This window comes from Rosa chinensis, chromosome 7 (genome assembly GCF_002994745.2).
Source record: "Rosa chinensis cultivar Old Blush chromosome 7, RchiOBHm-V2, whole genome shotgun sequence".
Lineage (NCBI taxonomy): Eukaryota > Viridiplantae > Streptophyta > Magnoliopsida > Rosales > Rosaceae > Rosa > Rosa chinensis.
Genome location: NC_037094.1, coordinates 24435094 through 24443799, shown reverse-complemented (window position 1 = coordinate 24443799; position 8706 = coordinate 24435094). Strand labels below are relative to the sequence as shown.

At 36.1% G+C, this 8706-nt stretch overlaps 1 non-coding gene across 3 annotated transcripts; it reads left to right on the top strand.

Moving 5' to 3' along the window:
- Positions 1 to 4689, top strand: LOC112175204. 3 transcript variants are annotated; one of them, XR_002926344.2, is made up of 3 exons: positions 1 to 246; positions 591 to 2925; positions 3053 to 4689. It is a non-coding gene; the product is annotated as an uncharacterized LOC112175204 (transcript). The 3 variants fall into 3 exon arrangements; XR_002926343.2 differs by having other exon boundaries at positions 21 to 1647; positions 2801 to 2925; XR_005803250.1 differs by having other exon boundaries at positions 37 to 2925.
- The last annotated feature ends 4017 nt before the right edge of the window (positions 4690 to 8706 follow it).

The window sequence follows — 8706 nt, the reverse complement described above, 5'->3', positions numbered from 1 at the left end:
TATCCAGACTACGTCAGCCCTTAAAAATTTGAAGTATTTTTTTCCGCAAGATTCGAATGTTATGCCGACGCAGAGGAGGAGGGAGTGCCTGATCTTCTGTTCATACATTGGCTTCTTGAGCTGAAATGACGATTTTGCCCTCATACCTAATTTCTTGAAAATCAATGTGAATCTTCTTCATATGTGGTTGATTTAGGGATTGGGCTCTGCGATTGCAGTAAGTATCAAAACCAGGGACACATGTAGGTATGATGAGTCTTTTTTGTGAAAGATCTGTTGGGTTGTTTGGGATTCATTGGTTCACTGTTGAATCCCAAGGTTTGAGATTTTTTGTTATCTAGCTCTTCTTCTGTTAAAGTTTGAATTTTTATTTGGTGAGAAGTTTGTTGGGTACTTGAATCACTCCGGTTGATTGGTTCAATTGTGTCTGTATACATGGTCAATGATTATGTGAATCGATGTTTTCTGCATCTGGGCTTTCATTTTATTTGTTGTCTCTTTTCCTGGGTTTTCTTGCACATGTGTACTCATATTCGATTTGGGGGTTTGTTTTGCTGATGAGGTCTCGATTCATGTTGAATTGAATACAGAGAGAAATTTAGGGCAAGATGATTGAGGTATTCGCTAGTCTCACGAACAAGTCTACAATAGCTGGTGGTCTTCATGGACGTCAGTCTACTTCTCACTTTTTATTTATTCAATTCCATTTGATTGTGCTGGTTAGATTGTTTTTATGCATAAAGTTTTAGTCTTTTTTGTTGATGGAAAATCTTTCTTGCACTATTACTTAAGCCTAGGGGATGTAAATATGGAAAAGCTTGCAGTTACAACCATGGAAAAGGGAAACCATTAGCTCCAGTTGTGGAACTTAACTTTACATGTATATATATTTCGAGCATCTTTGATTTTTCTTTACCTGATGGCTATGGAATACAGATATTGGTAAACCAAAAGGAGTAGTTGAATTTTTCCGAAACCTAATTCAAACAACTAAACAAACTTCTGGAACAGAACTAGTTAACCATAGTATGTAAGTGTGTGTGCATTCTAATCTTATTGTTTTCTTCATCTATTTAGGACTTGGTTAAGAACAATGCAGAGTAAAATAGGCAAGTGCTCTCTACCCTTTATCGGGCCAGATTTACATAAAACTTCGTTATGTGAAAGTAGGCAAGTGCTCTCCACCCTTTATTTGGCCAGATTTACATAAAACTTTGTTGTTTTGTGATCAAACCACTCCACTAATTTGATTGAAATACTATTCTACTCAGTATTATGATAGCAAAATGGTGTTAGCTTTAAAGAAAAACACCTCTGTTTTAGCCAAAGAGAAAGAGAGATGTGAATATATATGTCAGACACAGATAAAGGCTATGGATAAGATCAAATGGACTGTTAGCGATAGACATAGCTAGACATACATCAAGTAGGTACCAAATAAAAATCAATGTGTCATATATGTCTTCTGGGTTTGTTCTATTATTTTTCTCTCCATCATCCAAGTAAGAGGGTAAATAATTAAAATATAATTAGAAAAATGAAATATCTATATGCCATCTGGGTTCAGAAACAAAAAGACACGTATAGTACTGGACTTGCATTTCAGCTAGAATTGGAGAGAAAAACAAAGAAGAATCCACTACCAGTGTAAGTCAATCGTAGCCTAGAGATAGAGTATGTATATGTATATAACCATATATGCACATATGAAGTACAATATTGGTTGCTCTCAATGCTTCTTAAATTAGTCAAGTAATTTACTATGTTAGAATTTGTCAAATCTTTTGGCTTAACCAGACTTAGTGTAGCTCACTTACCTAAATTGGATTTCTGTTTTTCCGGAATATGACCATGTGTGACTTGGTTTAATTGATCCAATGGCTTACTTCAACATTCCCTTATTCTCCTTTTTGGGTCACTCTGGAAAGTACATATGTTATTCCTCACTCAAAACCTCTCTTCAAGTTTGCATGGATGATCTGCTTTGATTAAATCAGCAAACAAGATTGATATCTATATTAATTTGCAAACATGGAATCATCACATTTATTAAATAAGATCACTGATGCATCTTTCGCAAGATTTTTTATTTTGAGATTGAAAAAAAAAAAAAAAAAACCTTTGTACCTTCTGCCAAGATTTTAAGTATGATCATCCCTGCATCTCTCTCCCAAGCTTTTTTGGCATTGCAGTTATCAGTTTGTCATGGCAAAGAAGGACAAAGCGGTAAATGATATGCCAAAGGAAAGAATTCATAATACGGCTTAGATGTTTATTTTTTGTGATACCTTGCATCAAATTCTTAATGTACACAGAGTCAAATCTTTGACCACATTCATTCCTAAATGTCAATCTGGCATTTCAAATCAGTTATTTGCATATACATTTGATACTTCCCTCCATTTCCATGATGACATGTATATTGCGCGCATTTTCATATATCTGAGAAATGAATCAATAGTTTCATATTTGTGAGTTGTTACAATTTAATAGCTATGTGTTTCTTTATTTGTTGGTATAAATCCGAATCTAATCCAACTTCTGTACCAATTTAGACGTTGAAGATTATCTGCTGATTTTTGCAACAGCAATACAATTAACATAAGTCATTTTGTTCTCTACATGCATAATTAACATAAAATCTCTTATTATTGTTTGATCTGATTATAAATCATATATATGCTATCTGCAACTTCAGAATTCACACATTGCATCAACTATGTCATCATTTATTCACTATTACTCTATATTACTCTACTTATGATATTGTACTTGGCTTATTTCTGATTTTCAATGACAGCAATGAGATGGAAAAACGAGGTATTGCTTACCACAAAAGATGCATCATATGATTGAACAAACTGAGGATACATCTGAGAATTAATGTAAAAATAGTTGGTTTGAACTGAAAACATAGTTGTGCAGGTAAAGAAATTTTAATAAAAGCTATTGCTCAAACCATGCTGCTTTATGCTATGAATTGCTATTTGTTGCCTAAGACGTTATGTGATGATATCCATAAGCTTTGCGCTTCTTTCTTTTGGGGTGACAGGAATGACAAAAATAAAATTCATTGGAGGAGTTGGGAACGCGTACGGCTCTGTCTCACAAAGCATGAAGGAGGCATGAGTTTCAAAAATTTATATGCTTATAACCTTGCTATGTTGGCAAAGCAAGGTTGGAGATTGGTCACAAATCCTGATTCACTCATTGCAAGATTGTATAAAGCAAGATACTTTCCAAATTGTGACTTTTGGCAAGCGGAGTTGGGTGATGCACCCTCCTTCTCTTGGAGGAGTATCCTTGCAGGAAGACCTGTGTTAAGGGCTAGAACTAAGTGGAGAATTGGCGATGGTACGAAGGTGAATATATGGCTGGATCATTGGGTTCCAGAATGTTCGCAGTTACTTATACAGAGACCTGCTCTCTCTCCAGTTGAATATGTGTCCGACCTTATTAACTTGCAGACTAGACAGTGGATACCTGGACTGGTCCATGCGGTCTTCCATCCTACTGTGGCACCTAAAGTTCTCAATATTCCTCTTAGTCAACAAACAAAGCCTGACAAGTTGTACTGGAGCTTGGAAAGAAGATGTTGGTTCACAGTCAAAACTGCATACTGGGTGGCTAGAGCACAGGTCCTTAACCATGTCCTTGTGTCTTCATCTAATGGAGATCCTTTTAAGGAGTTGTACGTGGAGGAAAGTTTGGAAGGCCAATGTTCCTGGTAAGGTGCAGATATGTGTATGGAGAGCTTGTTGCAATTTGTTACCTACAAGAGAAAGGCTAATGGGTAAGGGCAATGTGGGAGACCTCACTTGTTTGTTATGCAACCATCAATTGGAAAACACTGCTTATATCTTTTGTAAGTGCACTACAGCCTCTACTCTTTTATCTCAACCTCTATTCCATCTCCAAAGTTCTTTGCTTCCTTAAATCAATTTCAAATAATGGATGCTGGAACAAGCTTTGAACCTTAGAACGGAGGTTTTTGAAAAGCTCTTGATGCTTATATGGGGACTGTGGAAAAATCGGAACACCAAACTGTGGGAGGATACTGCTAGAAGTCCTCTAGACTTGTTATTTGGTTGCATGACTTGGCTGGAGGAATTCCAAAAGTCACGAGCTAGTGAGAAAATGCCGAGGCAACCTAATCTTTATGCATGGCAGTCTCCAGCAGCAGATACGTTAAAGCTTAACATTGATGGGGCATATGTACCTCACCTCACTAAGGGTGGAATAGGAGGCATTCTTCGTAACTCTAGGGGAAATGTTGTTGCGGCGTTTCAGCGACTAGTCCATTTTGTGAGCTCAGCTTTCCATGTCGAGCTCCTTGCTACACAGGCCGGACTAGAGTTGATTAGAAGACATAATTACAGGTCTGTGGTTATTGAAACTGATTGTCAAATAGCAGTCCAAGACATATGCAGTGCTTCTCCAGTTCTCACTCAATATGGGACTCTAATTGTTGACATTCAGACTACCTTCAAGAACCTGCAGCTGGTGCGTTTATGTTTCGGTCCCCGCACTTGTAATCGAGTAGCCCATAGACTAGCTGGTATTGCTTTTGAATCTAATTCGTGTTAAAATTGGGTGAACTCCACTCCGGAGTGTATCCAAGACATTGTACAAAAGGAGTCCGCTCCTACTTAATTTATAAAGCTGAGTCTTGTTTGCCTTAAAAAAAAATTAAAAAAATTAAAAAAAAAACTATTTTTGCTAAGACTACCCATATTTTGCAATCTGTACATAATTTTTTTTTTTTTTGGATAGCATATCTTCTTGGGAGCTTCTATTCATACCTCCTAAATTGGTATTTGGACCTCTCATTCTAAAATTTATACAAAACTTTCAATCTTGCCCTTTTTTTATCGACACAATTTTTTCCAATACAAATTTACTAGTGATATCTTTTTTTTCATCACTTAAAACTCATATCATAGCCATGACTTAACACAATTTACCTTGTAAGTTTGGATACTCTTATGAACCTCCTTCTATTTCTTAATAAATTGTACAATTTACAATACCACAGGAGGACTATTATCAAAATCAATTTCCCTAAACCCAAATCAGGCTAGCAACATAGTTTACTCTAGCAAAAAAAAAAAAAATCATTTGGTGATAACAATTGACGATCAACTCCATGAAGTGAAGCAATTAAGCCAAACTAGAAAGAAACAAAAAGAATAGGAAATAGAAATTGCTTTTCGATCATTATTTTCTCGATTGTTCTTCTCTATATTTTTTGTCTTTTATTCCATTTTGCAATCTTTAACATTCTACCTTAATCAAAGTTGCCCAATAATCCTCATGTATAACTATAAGAGAATGAGGGAGGGGAAGAGGCCGGGGAGAAGAGAAGGTGCAGATTTTATTTAATTTTTTTAATCTTTCATTTTGTTCATTTTTTAGAAGGGCAAAGTTGGATTTAAAAACTTCCAAAAATTGTTGGAGGTCCAAATACCATTTTAGGAGGTATGAATAGAACTTCCCAAAACAATATCATGTTCTATTATATAATGTATCTAATGTTTGTAATTGCTATTTCTAACCTCAGACATATGAATGATAAAATTTCATAGAACAAACATACTCGCAGCATCTCGAGCCCGTATAGAGTGAAAATGGAAGACCACGTATAGAGTGAAAATGACTGAGGCTAACTGATTTTGATCTTTTGCACTTTTTCACTTTTAAACCAGAGCCCACCAACATTGTCTCCTTCAAACACTGCTTATAGGGAATCTATTTTTATAAGTAGGCACACAACCCTTCACCATTCTCATCACATTTTCTCTCCTCTTCCAAAGTCACAGGAAATTAATTAACGTTAACGCTTCGTTGTTCAACGCCTTTCATTAATCTTAAAAGAGTACTCCAAAAGCCTGAGGAGCTCTGATGAGTACTCCAGTGTTGTTTGCTTTGCGCAAATCAAGCCATCATGCCGCATCCGGGCAAAGAGTTCCCTGCAAGAAGCACAGCTCTTCCAGGAAAGAATCAGGGTGAGCACCACCACTGATGATCTCCCGAGGGAGTTGCTTCATGCACTCCCAAATATTGCTCACAGCAGCAATAACAACGACTTCAAGAAGGTGCCTGTGTATGTGATTCTTCCACTAGACACAGTGACGCATGGAGGGCATTTAAACAAGCCAAGAGCAATGAATGCGAGTTTGATGGCTTTGAAGAATGCAGGAGTAGAAGGAGTTATGGTGGATGTAAGACTTAATGTGGACTATCAATATTCGTCAAGTATTACAATAAATAAGCTGCATACTTATAGAGCAAGCAAATAGACATTCCTAGTGTTAATCGGTTCATGTTAGATTTCCTATTGATATCAGTACTGATTTAAGAGGTTACTTTGCTAATGAGGTATACCTAATTGCATATGGAACAAGAATAAGGTTGGCCTAAATGTAAAAGGATTAGGAAACCTTTATGGGAGGCACCTAATCCTCAATGCCTATTTATAGACCTTGATCTCTGCTCTAACAATTACATACAAGCATTCAAGTTCTCTGCCCCATTAGTGAGATTGCCATCATCAGATTGTTCAGAGGAGAAGATCAAACATGTCTTTTTCAGGTTAGTGTTATGTGCTTTACTTTTTAAGCATTACTTGTATTGGTGTGTTCTTAAATTGAGTGCAATATATACATGTTCATGTTAATTACTTCTTACAATTGGTATAAGAGCCATTGTGCTCAATTAAGAACCCAAAACAGAAAATAAAAATATATTTGTTTTCAAAAAAAAAAAAAAAAAAAATCTGTTTCTTGTATAAAGTTTTGGTTGGGCTTTGCTTCATTATCAAAGCCTAGAACTCACTTGGAGACAAAACCAAGACCCGCTTCTGAAGACAGCCTTTAGCCTAAACTAATCGTTACTCAAATTAACGGCTGGCCCCAAATTTGACTTCCAAATTTCTAGGGTTCTTCGATGGCGATCTCGGTCATGGTTTTTTCCGCCTAAATTTTCTTGAACTATGATCGGAATCGTGATCGGACAGCCCTAAAAGCTGTTATACGGGTTTTGGACTGGTCTCATTTCATCATCAAGAAGCAAGCACAGTATCCTGGTATGCTTTCGAACTGCTGCAAAACAAATTTTGAAGGAAAATTGATCTAATAGCCCGATTCATATATGTTCTACGTTATTTTCTGCTCCTTGGTATTGTTGAGGCATATAATTGAATGCTGTGATTAATTGGTTTTGTGTGTTTTGAGTATTCTTGTTCATTAGCCAGTAATAGAGTACTTATCCTCTATCTCAGTATTCTGTGATTAATTGGTTTTGTGTCTACTTCTCCTCGTAATCATTGTTCACTGTTTGTCTCACTACTAAAATTTGTAAAACTTCATAATGTTCTTTTGGTCGGTCTCTCTTTATCAAACAAGAAGCAAATAAATTTTTGTATCCTAGCAAATAAAGTAGTTTTCGTATTGGAAAAGACAAAGTTGAAGTGAATCAATCTTATATCAATTCAAATATGTTTTGCCTTCTGTTCCTTAGCCTTGTTGGCATATATGTGGTTACTATGATTGATTAGAATTGTACGTTTGAGTGCTCCCAGCTCATTGTTTTTATATATATTCCACTTGATTGATTATGTGTTCTGGATTTCTTGTACGTGCTTCTGGATCCAAGTTTTGTGTGTTCACTGCTTTATGTTTATCTCCCTATTCAGTATATTAAATTTCTTGTGAACACGCTCTAACAAAACTCAAGACACAAACTTCATATATTCTCTTGATCCAGTTTAGTTAAATTTTTCACATATAGTATTGTCAATAGCAATCCCATGTTAAAAACTTTAATTAAACCTCAGTATTGGATCAACATCTTGTGACATTAGTTTTAGAAGCTGGAATCCTTGCTCCCCATAGGAGGTTTAAATGATTATGGCTCCTGAGATTGATGTCAGCATATAACAGGCTTTAAAACTTGCCTTCAGAAGGTGAACTGAACTGTCTTCTTGCCACCCTAGGTGTTGACATGTTCTAAACAACCTATAGTTGAGTTTTGATTTTCTGCTTATATGATTCAGTTAGCGTCTATATGTCTTTTGCCACTCTAGGTAAGACAGACACCTTATGTATTATTTGAGGGCACTTCAGTTTAATGCCATGAATTCAAATTTATTAATTTCCTACGAAATCTGGAACCTTTTAATGTTTTTGCTACAGCCATTAACCTCCCTTTAGGATTTCATCAAATTGAGAGCTTAAATGGATCAAACTTTAAAAGATGGAAGCAGGATATAGAGCTGCATTTAGGCATGATAGATTATGACCATGTCCTTAAGGAAGATCCACCAGCTGAACCAACACCTACTACCAGCAAGGATGTGAAGGATAGGTACCATCAATGGCACAAACACAACAGATTGACCCTAGTAATTATGAAGAAATCTATGACAGAAGCTGTGAGAGGTAGTATACCTGAGTCTGAGTATGCTAGGGAATACTTTAAAAATGTAGAAGAAAAATTCAAAGTGTCAGATAAAGCTGAAATTGGAAACTTGATGAATACTCTCATTACCATGAAGTTTGATGGAGTTGGAAGCATTAGAGAATATATAATGAAGGGTATTGATGTAGCTGCAAAACTCAAGGTCCTAAATGTCAGTATTGAAGACACCTTCATGGTACACTTGCTTTTGAATTCACTACCTCAACAATATAGTCAGATGCAGTCAAA